A 15,616-nucleotide genomic window follows, 5' to 3' on the forward strand; every position below is an offset into this window, starting at 1 on the left:
AGTTATTTTGGCAATCACAGACCTCTGCATCTGCTGGTGGGTTGAGGATTTTTTGGTTGTTGGGGGTTTTTCTTGGTTGGTTTTTACATCACTGTGTAGAGTTTCTTCTGTCACTTCCAGAGGTTTGGCCAAACACAGCAGCCACAAAACAATGACAAAATCTGGTAAAGCTTAAGACATTCAAAGACAAAGATGCATTTGGTTCATGCATCCAAGACACTCAGGTCAGGATTTGATGCTGTGTGACAGAGGTTTCCAGCATGCAGCAGCATCCTCCTCTTGGAGCTTTTCCATTTGTCAGCTTGTGACATCATCTGAATGCTGGACCATTTCATAGCATGGTAATGCAGATTTAGTGCACAGACTGCACGGGGAACTATATCCACACTCTTGAAAAGCAGAGTTGTCACCACCTCTATATCCATCCACATGGTTACTGAAATTTTGCAGACAGATTCAGACTCCAGGAGGAATTGATGAAAATACAATTAATGAAAAATTCTAATGAAAAGAGAAACAGAATCACAGGCTTCATATTGTGTCCCAAATAGACTCTGCTTAGGTCAGAATTCTCAGGTGCTAATGGGATTGTTAAAACAAAGAAGGTGAATAACTGAAGGAAAAAAAATCAACTAGGCACAGTAGTAAATATACTTTTAATTAGCATCTTTGTTTTGCTGAAGGGATCACAAGGTTTCAAATAGCAGGTTGTAACAGCAGAGAGTTTGCAAACACATAGTTGTAATAAAAGGGAAAACAAGAAATTCAGAAAGAATGTGCTATATTAACTTGATACTGCCAGAGTAAACAGTTTTACAATCTTGTAAGGAAGATTAGGATCACAAGTTACCAGGATACTATTGTTCCTTCCAGCTTTGTGTTTTCAATACAAAATTGAATACTTTAACACAGACCTGCACTTTCCCTGCTGCAAACTCATTCATCCTGTTGTGTGTGAAGCTGCAATAAACCAGCACAGGACTTTTCAGAATTTCTTTGTTCACAGGAGTCACCAGCTTGTTATTCATAATTCATTATAGTTCCCACAATTTGAAAGTGAAATAATTTCTGGGCACAGTTTTCCAATGTAACTTCAGAGAGAGTATCCGATCCAGATTATGCTCCCAGGTACGCTGCTGTAGGAGTTGAGGTTTTTTGTGTTTGTCTGAGCTCAGCTGAGATTAGCAGCTGATCTTCCATTTCTTCACTTGCCCAACAGTGACAAACTCTGCCAATCACAGAGCAGGCTCCTGTCACTCCAGATGGACAGTGCTAGAGGGGCAGTTCATCACTGGGTGTTAAAGCAGGGGAGACAAGGGCACATGCCAAGGCCTTTTAGGAGTCCTGCTGAGTCTTTGTGAGAATACTTTTCTCTTCACTGACCTTTGACCAGCAAGGATTTTCCTCCCAATTACACAAACATCTCCCACCTCCATGGATTACTTCTGGCCACTTCCAGTGCCATGGGTCTTCTTCTATTCCAACTGCCCTTGCAGAGAAGAGCTGAATTTTTGGGGCGTGTGAAAGACAGGAATCTATAGACACAGTATGAGAAAGCCATTCCAGGACTAGTTAGTGTTCTTCTTAAGGAATGAAGAGTTGATATATAAGAGAAACAGGTTAAAAAAAAAAAAAAAAAGGAAAGAATAAAAGAAGAAAAGAAAAGAAACGCCAGCCTGGAGGTAGCTATTCATTTATACTGAATACAGATTGGAGGTGTTGCATTGAAATACAGATTGTTTTGGCCACAAAGAATTAGGTTTCACAGGTTCATATATAGAGTATAGTTCATTTGCCTTTACTGCCCATCTGCTTACCCACCTGAATGAAGACAGGTGTTAACTGACAAGCTATACCTTCCAAATATCATCTACAAACTGCCTCATGGACACATCGAGGCTGTCATCTGCTACATCCAGGAGGAGATACTGCCCTGCTGCTTGACAGGAGCAGATTAAATACCAGCAAACCTCTTCCTGATCTTAGCAACGGTGCTCACATCCCATGAACCACTCCTGCAAACATACAGCCAAAGCAGAAAAGCCAGGTTGTGTTGTTGTATACCCAAGGAGAACACCCCAGTTAGCAACAGAGCAACATGTCATATGCCAGTGGGACTTTCTGCTTCTCAGGGGTGCCATACCCTCCTCTCACACATCACAGTGCCTAAAGGTGAGAGAACTCCAGAGTCCCAAAGCAGCCTCACTGGCAGTAATGCCAGCTGCGCTGCCAACAGTGCAACAAGCACTGTGATCACCTTGGAGCTGCTCTGGGACAAAGCAACTGCAGCTCTGGCATTTGTGGGCTTATCTTACCTGTGAATTTCTTCTCCCTGAGCAGCAGTTTTGTGCCTACGCAGAAGGTTTGACCCCACTGCAGAACCTTAGAGCAGGGAGAAAAGAAGTAGAGCTCCCCTCCTCCAACTCAGGTTTAACACAGGAGGCTCCTGTTTACTTAAATAAATGTTATTTATATGGCTCACCTTGGTAGCTGCACAGAGGCAGTGTGATTGCTCAAGTCCTGTGTGAGAAACATCCTGCAGAGATGGCTGTAAAGCATCCCGCTCTTTTTTCCTCTCCTGCAGCAGCTGTGTCCATAGTGATTATTTGCATAAGTCACTCACATCAGTTGCTATCAATTACTATGTGGTGGATTATCATCTAATGTTCTTATATAAATAAGATTTTATACCTCCTTGATGAAGTGGGTATTTTTGGCTAGGTGGAAATCATTCTGGGGCTTAGCTATCAATCATGTCTGGAGAAGAGCAGTGGAGCTGGGGAAGGAGCACAAATGAGGAGCAGTTGAGGGAGCTGGGGGTGTTCATCCTGGAGAAAAGGAGACTCAGAAGGACCTTGTCACTCTCCACAACTCCCTAAAAGGAGGTGTAGCCAGGTGGGGATCAGGCTCTGCTCCCTGCTAAAAACCAACAGAACAAGGGAAAATGGCTTCAAGTTGCACAAGCAGAGATTGAAATTGGATATTAGGAAAAATTTCTTCACTGGAGGGTGGTAAGGCACTGGAACAGGCTGTCCACAGAAGTGGTGGAGTCATCATCGCGGGGGGTATTTAAAACACGAGTGGATGTGGCACCTGGGGAAACAGGTTAGTGGTGGGCTTGGCAGCGCTGGGTAAACAGTTGGACTCCATCTTAGAGGTCTTTTCCACCCTAACCAACTCTATGATTCTAAGTCTTCCATAAGGAGAGCAACTGACTTGCTATGACTCAGCTTCATTTACTGACCACTGGGAAAGATTTTTATTTCAATCCATATTCATAAGGGTAGAACAACCAGCTCCACTGTCTTAAGTTTTATATTTAGAGTGATGCATGTTTCTTCAGCATTTGCAGGACCCCAATCTACATAAGTTGATATGATTTTTTGAGAGTGCAGGAGGAATAAACACATCAAGGAAGGTGTTCTGCTTCTTTTCAAAGAGCAGCACTTCATACCTTGGCTGGTTTATACCCACACAAAACAACAGCAAGGCTTCCTACCTATAACTGAATGCTCACAAGTACTTAGCCTCAGGTTTGAGATGTTGCATCCAATAATCCACCTTCTCTGAAAATCCTCCACTATGATATTATGATTTTTCTCCCTAAGCAACATGTACACAAACATCTAAACTGAACAGGCTCCAGTAAATTGAAAACTAACAATCCAATTTCAAAGACATTGGTCTGAGCTGGTCTCCTAGACCTCACACACCTCTAGTCAACCTCCTTCTGAAACTTTTTAGATTCACCTTCTGATCCACAGCAGAAGTTTTCCTGAAAAATGGCTTGAGGTTTTTCACAGCTACCAGTATTGCCCATTTCCTGATGGAAAAACTACACCTGTCCTAGCTAGATATATTCAATCAGTCCTAATTTGTACTGACAGAAGAATGTGTTGTCAAGCTGCAATGAGAATGTGCCTCCTGTTCACCACAGAGTAACCACTGAGAAAAATTTCAAAATAGACAACATTTTCTCCCCTACTTTTCATGCATATGATACAAACATGTATCAGCTGTGCTAGAAATTGAAACAATCTTTTAGACATGCTGGATTGTTTCTCATTAGCATATCCTCATGCCAGTAATCAAAATCAATCAACTCAAATCAAATTAGTTCTCCATGTGTTCAGTTAAAATGCATACCATATGCTGGCTGAAATGTATACCAAAGCAAGACTGTGCAGCTGTAGGTAGCTTCTTTCTGCCGTTCCATTTCACAGCAATATTAGGACAATTTCCATTAAAACACCAACATTTAACTGTTTTCAACCAGCCTTGTGTAGCTCCAAAGGAGCAGTTAACTGACTTGTTGAAATTAGTCACTAGTGATGCATCACAATACCTGCTGTCTCTACCTCTGTAGGGTTCAATCACAGGTTAAAGGAAGAGCTCAGTCTCTGATCAAACAGGACCTCTGTGAAATCACAATTCACCAGGCATACCCAGAGGCTCAGCTGTGGTACCATTTGCAAGATTCATACGATGGCATTTCAAGTCGTCGCTTACTCCACCTAGTTAAACATCTGGCTGCTGTCAAATTGTCAAGGTATGCCGAGCTGGAATGCACCTGCTTACAATACCAACTATTTCTTACCATCATTGGTATTGCAGGAATGCTTAGGAGCCTTCATCATGAAGCCACTGCAGAGAGGTTACCCAGGCTGGCCGAGCAGCACCTCTGCAGCCACTGCTGTGCTTCTCTGTGCAGGAGGGGCTGGAGCAAGCACCAAGGGGCTGCAGGAGCCACCACCCCAGTCAGCACCAGGGCTGCCTCCTCCCCACTAGATCACCTACTGTGCATGCCAGGAGGCACTGGGTGGGCAGGCCTTCAGAGCCCTGTGTTTGGGTTTTATCCCACAGTTTAGCTGCAGAACCAACATCAAGTATAAGATACACACCCTCAGCGTGCTCGGCATCCTGAGGCACCAGATGAGAGCTGAACCACCTCTCTTCAGTGCACCCAGTCCTCAGCCTCCCTCCTACAACTGCTCACAAAAACACCTGTGGTGGACTCTCTGAAGCTGGCTGGGAAATGGGCACATAGCCTGTTTTTATACTAAATCCATTACAGTTATTTTAACAGCCCTGTTCTAGTCTGACTTCAAACAGCAGGAAACCTTAGCTTGCCTCTCCATTCTCCTTACTAGAAGCCTCAATTTGTACTTGATGAGATGACTTGTTTTTCTCTCAGCTGATCACTGTCATATGCCTAAACAAATGTGTCAAGCAAAGTATTTGAGGGGATGCATAAATGCTAAACCTCTAAGAGGCTTAGGAGTGAGAAACATAATCGAGTGTCACTGCTGGAGGCAGAAGAGTTGTTTAGGAATTCTGATAAGCACCAATTCAGCAGATACTAATTTTTATGCTGGTTAATCAGAAACAGGAAGCTTCAGGAAATAGAAATGCTTCTCTGTCTCTATGCTCATTCACCATGGGGTAGAGGAACCACCATGGGGTAAAGAAATCACCATGGCAGCTCAGCATCCTGTCCTGAACAGTACAATCTTCTGATCTAAACAGCAATCAGAAATGGCTATTTCTGCAATAGATACAAAATTGCAGAGAGGTATAATTATGTAAAATTTTACATAAGTAACAAAACAGGGGAAACACTTTCCTAACTTAGAAGCCAATCTCCTATAAATCAGCTTGTGGTAGACTACCTTTGCATCACCAAAATATTCCTAGAACTGAAATACTAAAAACCTCTCTTCCTTCTCCATGCAGAATCAGGAAAATTCCCCAGACTCTTTTTTATCCCTCACAGACTCTCAACTCAAAACTTTTCCTTAACCCTATAGGTGCAATTTAAAGGACCTCATCCCTCACACGTCCCTTCCTCACTGATGAAATTGTACACTGTGACTTCCAGATGATCTCTGATCAATTTTGGTCAAAAGCCTTAGAATTCTACTGTCAGCACTTACCTCAGACATGTTATCTCCTATCTCAGTGGCTGATACCTTTTCAGCCACATTATTTGCCATCACTGCCTACTTCTTCCTTTCAGTGGTGACCAAGGAGTTATGGCAGAAAAATACTGCAAATTGATAGGGTTTGATCCCCCTTCCAGACGGAGCCTGTGACTGAAGCCTGAGCCCTAAGAGGGGTTCACTCTGGTGTCGCCTGAGCTGGCAGCAGCACCAACCCCTGGGGCTGCTCTTTGTTATTTCTATTCCCAGAACGGTGTGCACACTTTTCAAGAGCCAGAACTTCTTCCCCTGCACCCTCCTCAGCATCAAAGCAAAAGCACATTTTGCACCAAGTACCCAGCTAGACAGTCCCACTTCATTACTTTCCCGCTGAGCTCTTGCTGGCTACCTGCAGGTAAATCCAGCCTGTATTTAATCTCTAAACTTGAAGGGATATTTCTTGTTTATTTTCATACTGGCCTTGACTGCAGTATTTCATACCCAGGTACCTGCTGTGCCACCAGTCTGAAAACTGACTTCCCACAGAAATCTGTCAAAAGTTCTTCACAGCATCAGGAAGGCACCTGAGCACAGCAATACAGATACCTGGTGGAGGCATTTCCTCTGCTGCCCTGATCCAGTTAACCAGCAATCACATTACCTTGCTCCTTCAATACCTCTGGGCTCACTTCAATTCACTTTGGTCTCTCTGAACCTGGCACTATTGTATCTGCTGCTGTAAGATCCTCTCCAAAAGACAGCTTGATTTGAAAAAGGGCTAAACATCTTTAACTCCTATTTCACCACTGGAAATACACCTTTGGTCAAAACACATCTAGAGTCAGAGTGATCACTACAGCACTAATAATTAACAATTGGATGCAGGCTTCCAGTGAACCATCTGAATGGAGGTAGGATAAAGTAGTCAACAAGTACATCAGTTATCTGTCAGTTTTGAACTCCTGCACTCATTAAAGGCAAAACATGCACACACACAAAAACATTCTGCACTGATAAGCTAGCAATAAATAACTTCCCTGTAGTTTCCACAAAATAAGCATCCCTTTCCTTTAGTCATTTCTTGCACTCTCCTCACCGCACCTATAGGAACTTTCAATAGCACCATCAAATCAATATGGATATGCAATCTGCATGCATTTAACTTCAAAAACAGTATTACTAACAGCTTTCTACAAGATAAATGTTTCATGTTATCAAAATAATTCATAAGACATATTGACTTTCATGACTCCTTGCTACTTTCAAAATCCTGTTCTCTGCCAGAGACAATCAAGAAAAATCTCTAAATAGGTTCATCACAGCCTTCTGTTCATTAGAAAACCCCGTACTTTGCAATGTCACTTTGAAGGAGGGATTCTGCAGAAGGAGAGCTGGAAAACTGAATTATATTACAAGCTGAAAAAGCAGAAAGCATGCTGCCATTCATTTTAGTCACTTCCAAGCAATTTCGTTTGAATCTGCTGAAGGCAAATTTCAGCATGAAGTATGAAAGCTCAAGATCATCTAGTTACTAAGATGAATGCCTGTTAAGTCTTCAGTTGGGACTATCGTCTTCATTTATAAAAACAATTTCTCCTCCAACAACAGAATTAGCATAAGTGTGCTTACAGTCCTGCTCACAGGATCTGCCAGCCATATCTTCTTTCTTATTTCTATCTGAGATTGACGTCAGCAGCATTCACAACCTTTTGAGAACTCATTCTCCAGTTTCTACTTAATTTGATGTCTCAGAACATTTATATGACTCACAAAATTTGCTGTTTGCAGCTTCAGGGCACAAAGACGGAAAGAAATCCAAAGGGAAAAAAAAAAGATTGCATTTAGTGTAGTAAAATAATAGTAAGGAAGAAGAGACAGGTAAAATATAGTCAGGTGCTATTTTTGGCAATGGTGGTTCAGTAAAGGAAGCACGATTTTCCCTTTCATTACTCAATAAAACAAAGAAACACAATTTTCTGTTCCATTCATTACTCAGAGTGAATGAAGAAATCAATCATAAGAGCAATGCTAAACTTACAGGATTTTATAGCTCCTGTGGGAGCTGAGTGACACTTTGGGACTGCCAAAGCCGAGAACCAAGGCACCAAGACTCCCAAGAGAGGACACTTCTTTACACAGGACACTCTCCTGACTCTGGAAGGGAGCTTCCCTGGGGTCAGAATGCCCTACTAGAAATTGCTCCAATTCAAATTCAAAGGGCTACTTGTGCTGGGCAGAACTGTAAAACTCAGGAAGAGCTCACTTTTTAGGAGTAGGAAGTAATCACTGATGCCAGTACAGATTTCATTCCTGAAAACCCCTGACCCTTCCTCTGCACACACACAGGTGGCTCCACATCCTCTGGATGAAGGGAAGACCAGTTCATCTGGGGAGCTGGATTCCTGACTGCACCTCACAGGGAGACAAGTACTGGAAAGCTTCCATTCTCTCAGGTGAGGGGTTCTAGTTCTAAACCTGGGTCTTTGTCAGGTCCCTCTAAGTGAAAAAATGAACTATCCTTCCTGTTCTGAAGAGAGAACACTCGTTATATGAATCCCTCAAGCCTTGATACACTGTCAAACTAATAATCTTATTGTTATTAATCAAGAATCTAATAGATGAGATCTTAAAATTAATATGTCTTGGGAATATTTTCATTTAAAAAATGAAGAGCCAATGAGTCACGGCTGCAAAAGTCACTCAGCATCTCCCTTTGAGAGATTATTTTGAACAAGTACTTTATTGAGCAGACAGATTTTAGCAGAACACAGCAGACTCACCTGTGGCATGAGGGCAATTAAGCCTTTATAAATTTTTTTTAATATCTGTAAAATAAGTAGACAAGAAGTGAAAGAACTCCTAATTCTCCTATTTCCTGATAACAGTCCCAGAGTAGTTAGCAAATCTGATAATCTGTATTTCTTCTCAGGTTCTTTCACAAAAAATATAGTAAGAAAAGAAATCAATGCTACAATTTTTCTTGGCCACATAGGCTATAGCTTAAAAAACAAAAAGGAGAGAAAAGATAAAAGAGGGCTGTTGCATGGATTCTGACATTATACCCAACTAAACAAATACCACCTCTTCTCTACCTTTGCATTAGGTGATAGAAAGCAGTTTGGTTTTGTATTAGGTGTTTGGTTGGGTTGTTGGGTTGGTTTTTTTTTAATCATCAAATTGACTGCACTGTCTCTCACAGCTATAGGGTAATACAACATTACTTGGAGGATGCATTCTCAGGCAGAATAAACAGCTGCCATAACAGGGACTTAAACTCTGAAGATACCAGCTGGAGTAAAAGGGAAGCACGTGTTTGATACTTTCAGGACCAGAGTGAATAAACACCTTGCACGCAGTTAATGGAAAATAAAGCTATCCATTTCCTTCTGTTTGAGCACTGGGGGTTTGTAAATGCTAAGGCAGGTGGCTACTTTGCCATCACTTAGCAACATCAGGTTTTGACACACAACTGCTTCCTGGTCTCCCAGCCAGGTGGGCAAGGGAGGATTCCCAAAGCCCCTGCTGCAGATGGGAGAACTGACAGATCACTTGGAGCTAATGTTGCACTGATGCAAAAGTGCTGTTGTGTCCAACTTTCAGCCATATTCTGCAAGTTCCACTCACTCAGGTGAAATTTCATCTTAAAGCAATAAATATCCTGTAGACCAAGACCACTTCCAGATTTCGGTGAAACATTACTGGAATCGTAGTTTTGCCATGACAATGGTATATTTTTACTGAATTTGTTCCCTTTAGATTTCTTGCAGTCTCTTGAACACTAAGTAGCTCCTATACATATTTATATCAGAATTTTAGCAGAAAAACTGAAGTAATTTCAAACATTTCCAAGACCTCAGAACGATGGCCACTGCTTTGAACATGGTACTGTGGCATGTGCAACTCAGAAGAGTAGAAAGTACATCACAGAGGAGGACTTTATGCAGATTCTTCCCTTGCAAGAGTTTGCTTTTCCCTAAAATCATTAACCAGTGCAAGTGGAAGGAAATTACTAATCTTACACTTCCAATTCCCCAAAAAATCAAGGGGGAGTAAGCAGTTCTCACAGATTTACCTCATTTGATATCTTTGCAATAGTGACTCTTCCTGCATGCTATTTTCAAGATGAAGGGCATTCTTCTAAAAGAGAAAATCATTTTAGCTAGGATAAGGCACCTTAAACAGGTATGGATTTGCAGCAGTTACATAATTATACCACAGCAGTCAGAATGATCATCAGTGCAGAAATACTGCTCATCCGAAGCTCCGAGTTCCCATAATCAGCCAAAATATTCAAGTCCCTTCTGTGCTTCACTCTCACACTTAGGAAAACAACCCAGGGAGGGGGTTTGGTGAGGAAGGGTGTATAAAAACAGGCTGAAGAGCTTTGCCAAATGCAAAGGCCCTCCCACACCTCAGGAAGCCCAGACACCAACCACTCCCAGGAGGGCTGGAATCCACGTGGAGTTCATTCAGACCAACACTTCTGCAACAGCAGTTCCACCTCTGCAGCCCTCCTGGGATTGCTGCTCAGGGCCACTCCTTGCTGCTTGCAAGCCAGCATTTATAGCACTGCTCTTTGGTGCTGTTTTCCACTGTAATTAATGTATTCATTACAGGCACTGGGGTTTTTCTTGTCATGGTCCCACTTCAGTTCTACACAAGTTTTGTCCCGGTTTTCACTGCACTCTCTTGCTCCCTTTAGGACACATCAGCACTGCACAGTGGAGCTGTCTGCACAGGCCCTCACCTGCCAGAGGCAGGACTCCAGAGGTGAAGGGGGCACAGCAGAGTCAGCTGAAGCTGTGCTTTAGCTAAGCCAGGCAAGCTGCAAGCCCCATCACGCTGCACTGAGCACAACCTTCCTTCCTTCCGACAACTTCACCTCAGTGTCTCACACACTGCTCTCACAGTACCAGCCCTCACAGTGCTGGTGGTTCTACAACCAGTGAGGGCAACAGAGGCAGAGAAGTTATTATGGTCCATCATTCCACTCTTGTACATGAAAAACTTGAAAAATGCATTCATTAATTACCCTTGTGTCACTAGAGGACACAAGGGAAAATGATGTACTACAGTTATGGTTATGATGAAGAGACTAATTTATTTCTTCTGACTCCAATCATTTATAGGTCTCAAAAGGTGCCAGTGGATTGGAGGGTGAACGTGCCACCTCTCCAACGACACTGGACAAACTACCAGTCCATCAAATTTCTCTGCCTCTATGAAAGAATGCAAAACAATAGGTTGTTTACAGAAAGTTGCGTGAGAAAGTTCTCTACAAGAATGTAAACTCAGGCGGCTTTAGAAAATCCTAAGAAATCAGGGCAACACCCTTGCTTGCTGCAAATTTCCAGTGTTATTATTCCATGTAATTAAGTGATGCACCTGTGTGCTTTATCAGAGTATTTCTTCTGTAAAAAGCAAACAAGAATTTTCAAGAATTTGCTCACTCTTAGGCACTACTCCATGATTTTAAATGTTGTTATGACAGTACTCTGCAAGAACTCACCTTGCAGTTAGTGCAAAAGTGCTTACAAAGGTGCTCTCTAACCTTTCCAAGAGCAAGCCAGGGTGCACAACGCAAAGAGAAAACAATGAGAAAAGTAGCTCAGCCTTACAGAAATGTGTACAGCATGAGGTTAAACTGCAGAGCAAGAAAGCAATTTAGCACTTGGTGGTAATTCCAATGAAAACACATTTTTTAGCCTTTTAGAGTTAAAAATCCAAAATACATTTGATGGGAGTTATTTCTCCTTCTTCCCTCAATAAAAAAGACTCGCATTCCTCAGTAAAGGACTTCACCTGGACTTATCAAAGCTGACTCATGCCAGTCTACCACAATTTGGCACTTGGAGCACTTGCTTCCTTTCACAACTGGGCAGGCTTGGTGCCCGCTGGCAGCCAGCAGAGCAGGATACAGTTACCATGGCACTGGAACACGCAGCAACTTCACAACTGCCAGGCGCAGCGCCGACCCAGGAACGCATGGAGGGGAAGCAGCAGGTGAACCTTTGAATAAGCACATGCAAAAGCAAAAACAGCAGTATGGTGACTGTTCTGCCTCGTAAACATCCTATGCACAGGTCCCCTGCATGTTCTGTTTTATTGCTCTGGCTGTAAGGAAGGCGGAGGGACAGTAAAACCTGGTAGCACCGGGAGCATCTGTGCACACACGGATCCACAGCCGCTGCTCTCTCGCCGTGACTTTACCCTCTAGCAACTGCTGCAGATGTCTGGATGAGTTTGTCAGAGCGACAAACCAGCCAGAATCTGGCTGAGAAAATATCACCGTCGAGCTTTCTTTGAGTAATACACAAAGTTCAATCACTTGAGTCATATATCACATGAAGGTACTTCAGTTAATGAAGCACAGCAGCTCATAACACAGTGTTTATCTGCTGCACTTACACCTGCTCCCCTCAAGTTTCAAACACTCCTGCCACCTCCTGTTTCAGTCTCTAACACAAATTAGTAGCGAAGCACTGACTATCTGATTAGCACAGAAATGGATGCAAAGCAGAACTGGCAATACTAGAGGAATTTTCAAACAAGATGCAAGTGCACAACAGAAGCACGGGATGCCATGTGTGAGCTGAGCAGGACACTTGGGACTGGCAGCTCCATTTTGATGTAGGAACATCTTAGCAATGCTGCAAACCCAGACTGTGGCAGAAGCAGAGGAGGATACACGAGCATGCTTAGGGTACACTTTTGGGCTGCAGTGGAGTGAGCCCTGGCCATAAAATGCAAGGTGCTAAGCCGCTATTGGAAGATACATCTTACCCCAAACAGGATTTATGTTTCCTACTTTGTCACTCTCATTAGTATTTGCTGGACAGCCGGAACAGCTCACCAGAAATTTGGGTTGAGATCAGTGTCACCTGGTAAACATTACTTTGCTCTGCAGATGGGAGAACCTAACCAGCAAACCATAGGCCTCCCAGTTCTCCACACTCTAGGAATGTGCTGCTTTTTTGTCCAGTTTCTGGTACTTCCCACTAATGTTTCCATCTGTCTGCAGAGTCCAATGCCTCCAAAGCAACAGAATACAGAAGATTAGTGCTTATCTCTGGGAGCTCAGTTCATGCTGTTTAATGAATCAGATGATGTCGAACAGCTGGACAACAGAAAATAAATCACAAAGTACATGCTGCTAAATTCCTAGGTACTCCAGCTCTGCTATAGGGTACAATTTCTCACGCCTGAAAAACATTTTTGGGGCTTTGGATTCCCTTTTTTAGTTCTAAAATCAGCCATTCAGGTACTCAAGTGTTGCATAAACAAGACACTGCAGTAGACAACACAATGCATGAAAGTTATAAATGTGAGTAAGCACAGCAGTTATATTTTTCTCATCTGACCAAATGTGACACAGTGTAAGTACATGCTCACTTGAGACAAACACTGTAAGAACTCATAAATTCCACCCACTGTGTTATCTCATAACTGATCACAGTGCCACCCAGCATATTTAAATATAGACTATACCCAGTCATTATGTAGAAGATAAAATTATGAAAGAAAATCATAATAAGGGTGATTCTGATGAGACAAGGACAACAGGAAAGGGTTTTGAGGCATATGAGTCTCAGACCTTATATAAAATGACTACAAAATATCTATTATAAATTTCTGATAAAAAAGCATTAAATGCAAAACATTGGGAGGCCAGCAATTCATTTGTCCTCTCAAAGCTTAACTGCCTCACCTCATCAAGTAAATAATTTCCCTTGAAATTTCCCATGCACAGCTTTTCCTCAACCAGACAGGCCGCATTGGTCCATTTTCTCTAGGAAAGGTCCAAACCTTTGAACTACCAACAGCTCTTTATCAACAAACACACACTGGACACTGCCCCTGGATACAGCCTGGTACCTCTGAACACAACATGTTTCATTTTACTGAAATGTACAAAACAAGGCCTCCAAGGGCCCAGTAACTGCAAAGATGGAGCACAAAGAGAGATACTACACCTGCAGTGAGAGCAAATCCAGCACTGTCAGCAGGAATAACTGCAGTGGTATCAGAGCTTAGACTGAAGTTGAACTTGGCCTTCACTGTAATGCAGAGTTACAATGAGATAACAATGAGATTGAGGTGATTAACTATAAACAGAAATAAACCCTCCTGTCAACTGGGTGACTGCAAACACAGCAATGCCCTGCTCAGCAAGGTTAGGCTGTTCAATAAATTCAATAGTGAGTTGGGTAACTGACCCATCAGTCAGTTTGTCTTATTTGTCAAGGGTCTTATTTGTCAAGTTTTTATTTCTCTCCTTTGTATCACCCTTGCAACTCTAATCTTACAGCCCATTCAGAGCGGCATGAGCACCAAGTTCTCAAAGCAGAAGTATTATTACTTGAGATATAACCAAGACCTTGGAATTGAATTACAGACACTGTTATTGCATCTCTTCTCCAGTCAAATATTCTGCATTGTATTTCAGCATGAGAAGCAGTGCTTTACATTCACTCATCCACAATTATATTCATTCCTGAGACCCAGTAAGTCCTTAATGCTGCTAATAAAATGTAATCCTTGACTCCCTTACAAGGATCAACCTGATCTTTTCACTATCATGAATTTCTCCACTTTAGTTCTTCATCTAAACAGCAAATCAGAGGATTTCACAACTCTGAGTCTGTAAAAGCAGAATCAGGCCCATTAGTGCTCTAGAGACACCCATCACTATCACATCTATACATTTAATTACTGAACCTCATTATCTCTTCTTTTAGAAACAAGTTTTGTGCAAGCATTCAAGCCTGAAGTCAGTGCTTGCAAGGAACTTCGCAAAACCATGACAGGAATAGGATGCCTTGGGAATAGACGACTCTCTCATCTGAAATGCATAATTAGCTTTCGGTTAAGTGTGCAATTAACATTAAAATTTACAATCAAATATGATGGGGTTCTAATTTTACCTCCTGTAACAAAAAAAAAAAAAAAAAAAAAAGAAAGAAAGAAAAAAAGGACTCAGTTGCCAGTGTTACTGCTTTGAATCCCTTCCCTAAGAGGTGAGCTGCACAAGATGATCCTGTCATCCAGGCAATGCCTGATACAAAAAGCTTTTAAAAACACTGTGTATTTGCCTTCTGGACAGCTACACAGCAGGGGGGTTATTTTGATTTACATTTTTCTGTTTTGTAGTGGTAACTGCCACTCAATATAATTAGCAGTTGTCATATTTCTGTTTTTAAAGATCCAAAAAACCCAGAGCAATGTTGCTTTGTGCCCTCTCCCCAGCTGTGCCTGAGAGCTGTAACACATGCTTCAGACATCCACTAAACCTAATCTCACACCCCAACAGGTTTCAGCAGCTAAGCCACAGAGACATTTTTGTTAATGAGAAGGAAAAACCTTCATCCTAGCAGTTTAATTCTGATAAACAGCTCCTTAAAAGAAAAATCTTACTGCAGTCTAAATATGCTGCCTCTGTCTGAGCATCACAGTCTTTTTGCCTTTTAACCTGAAGTTTAAATTTAATCTCTGCTGCTTTTTACAAGGGGGGTTGAAAGTAGTTTCAACTGTAACATCAGCTGCCAAACCCTGTATTTAGTTATGTTTATTATTAATCACATCAACGTTGAGAGTCTTTTGTGTAAGGTGCTGCACAAAAATATAATGGCAATGTAATCAAATTCCTCACACGAAGTATGTATTGGGTGGTGTGCAAGTGTTTGGGGCTGACCTCTGCC

The 15,616-nt window shown here is 42.1% G+C and overlaps 1 protein-coding gene across 4 annotated transcripts in view; it reads right to left on the reverse strand.

Annotated features, from left to right (window-relative positions):
* RAB3B (RAB3B, member RAS oncogene family) overlaps positions 1 to 15,616 on the reverse strand; it is a 49,577-nt gene that overhangs the window by 20,417 nt on the left and 13,544 nt on the right. The window lies entirely within an intron of this gene.

The sequence above is a fragment of the Anomalospiza imberbis genome, chromosome 9 (assembly GCF_031753505.1).
Source record: "Anomalospiza imberbis isolate Cuckoo-Finch-1a 21T00152 chromosome 9, ASM3175350v1, whole genome shotgun sequence".
Taxonomy (NCBI): domain Eukaryota; kingdom Metazoa; phylum Chordata; class Aves; order Passeriformes; family Viduidae; genus Anomalospiza; species Anomalospiza imberbis.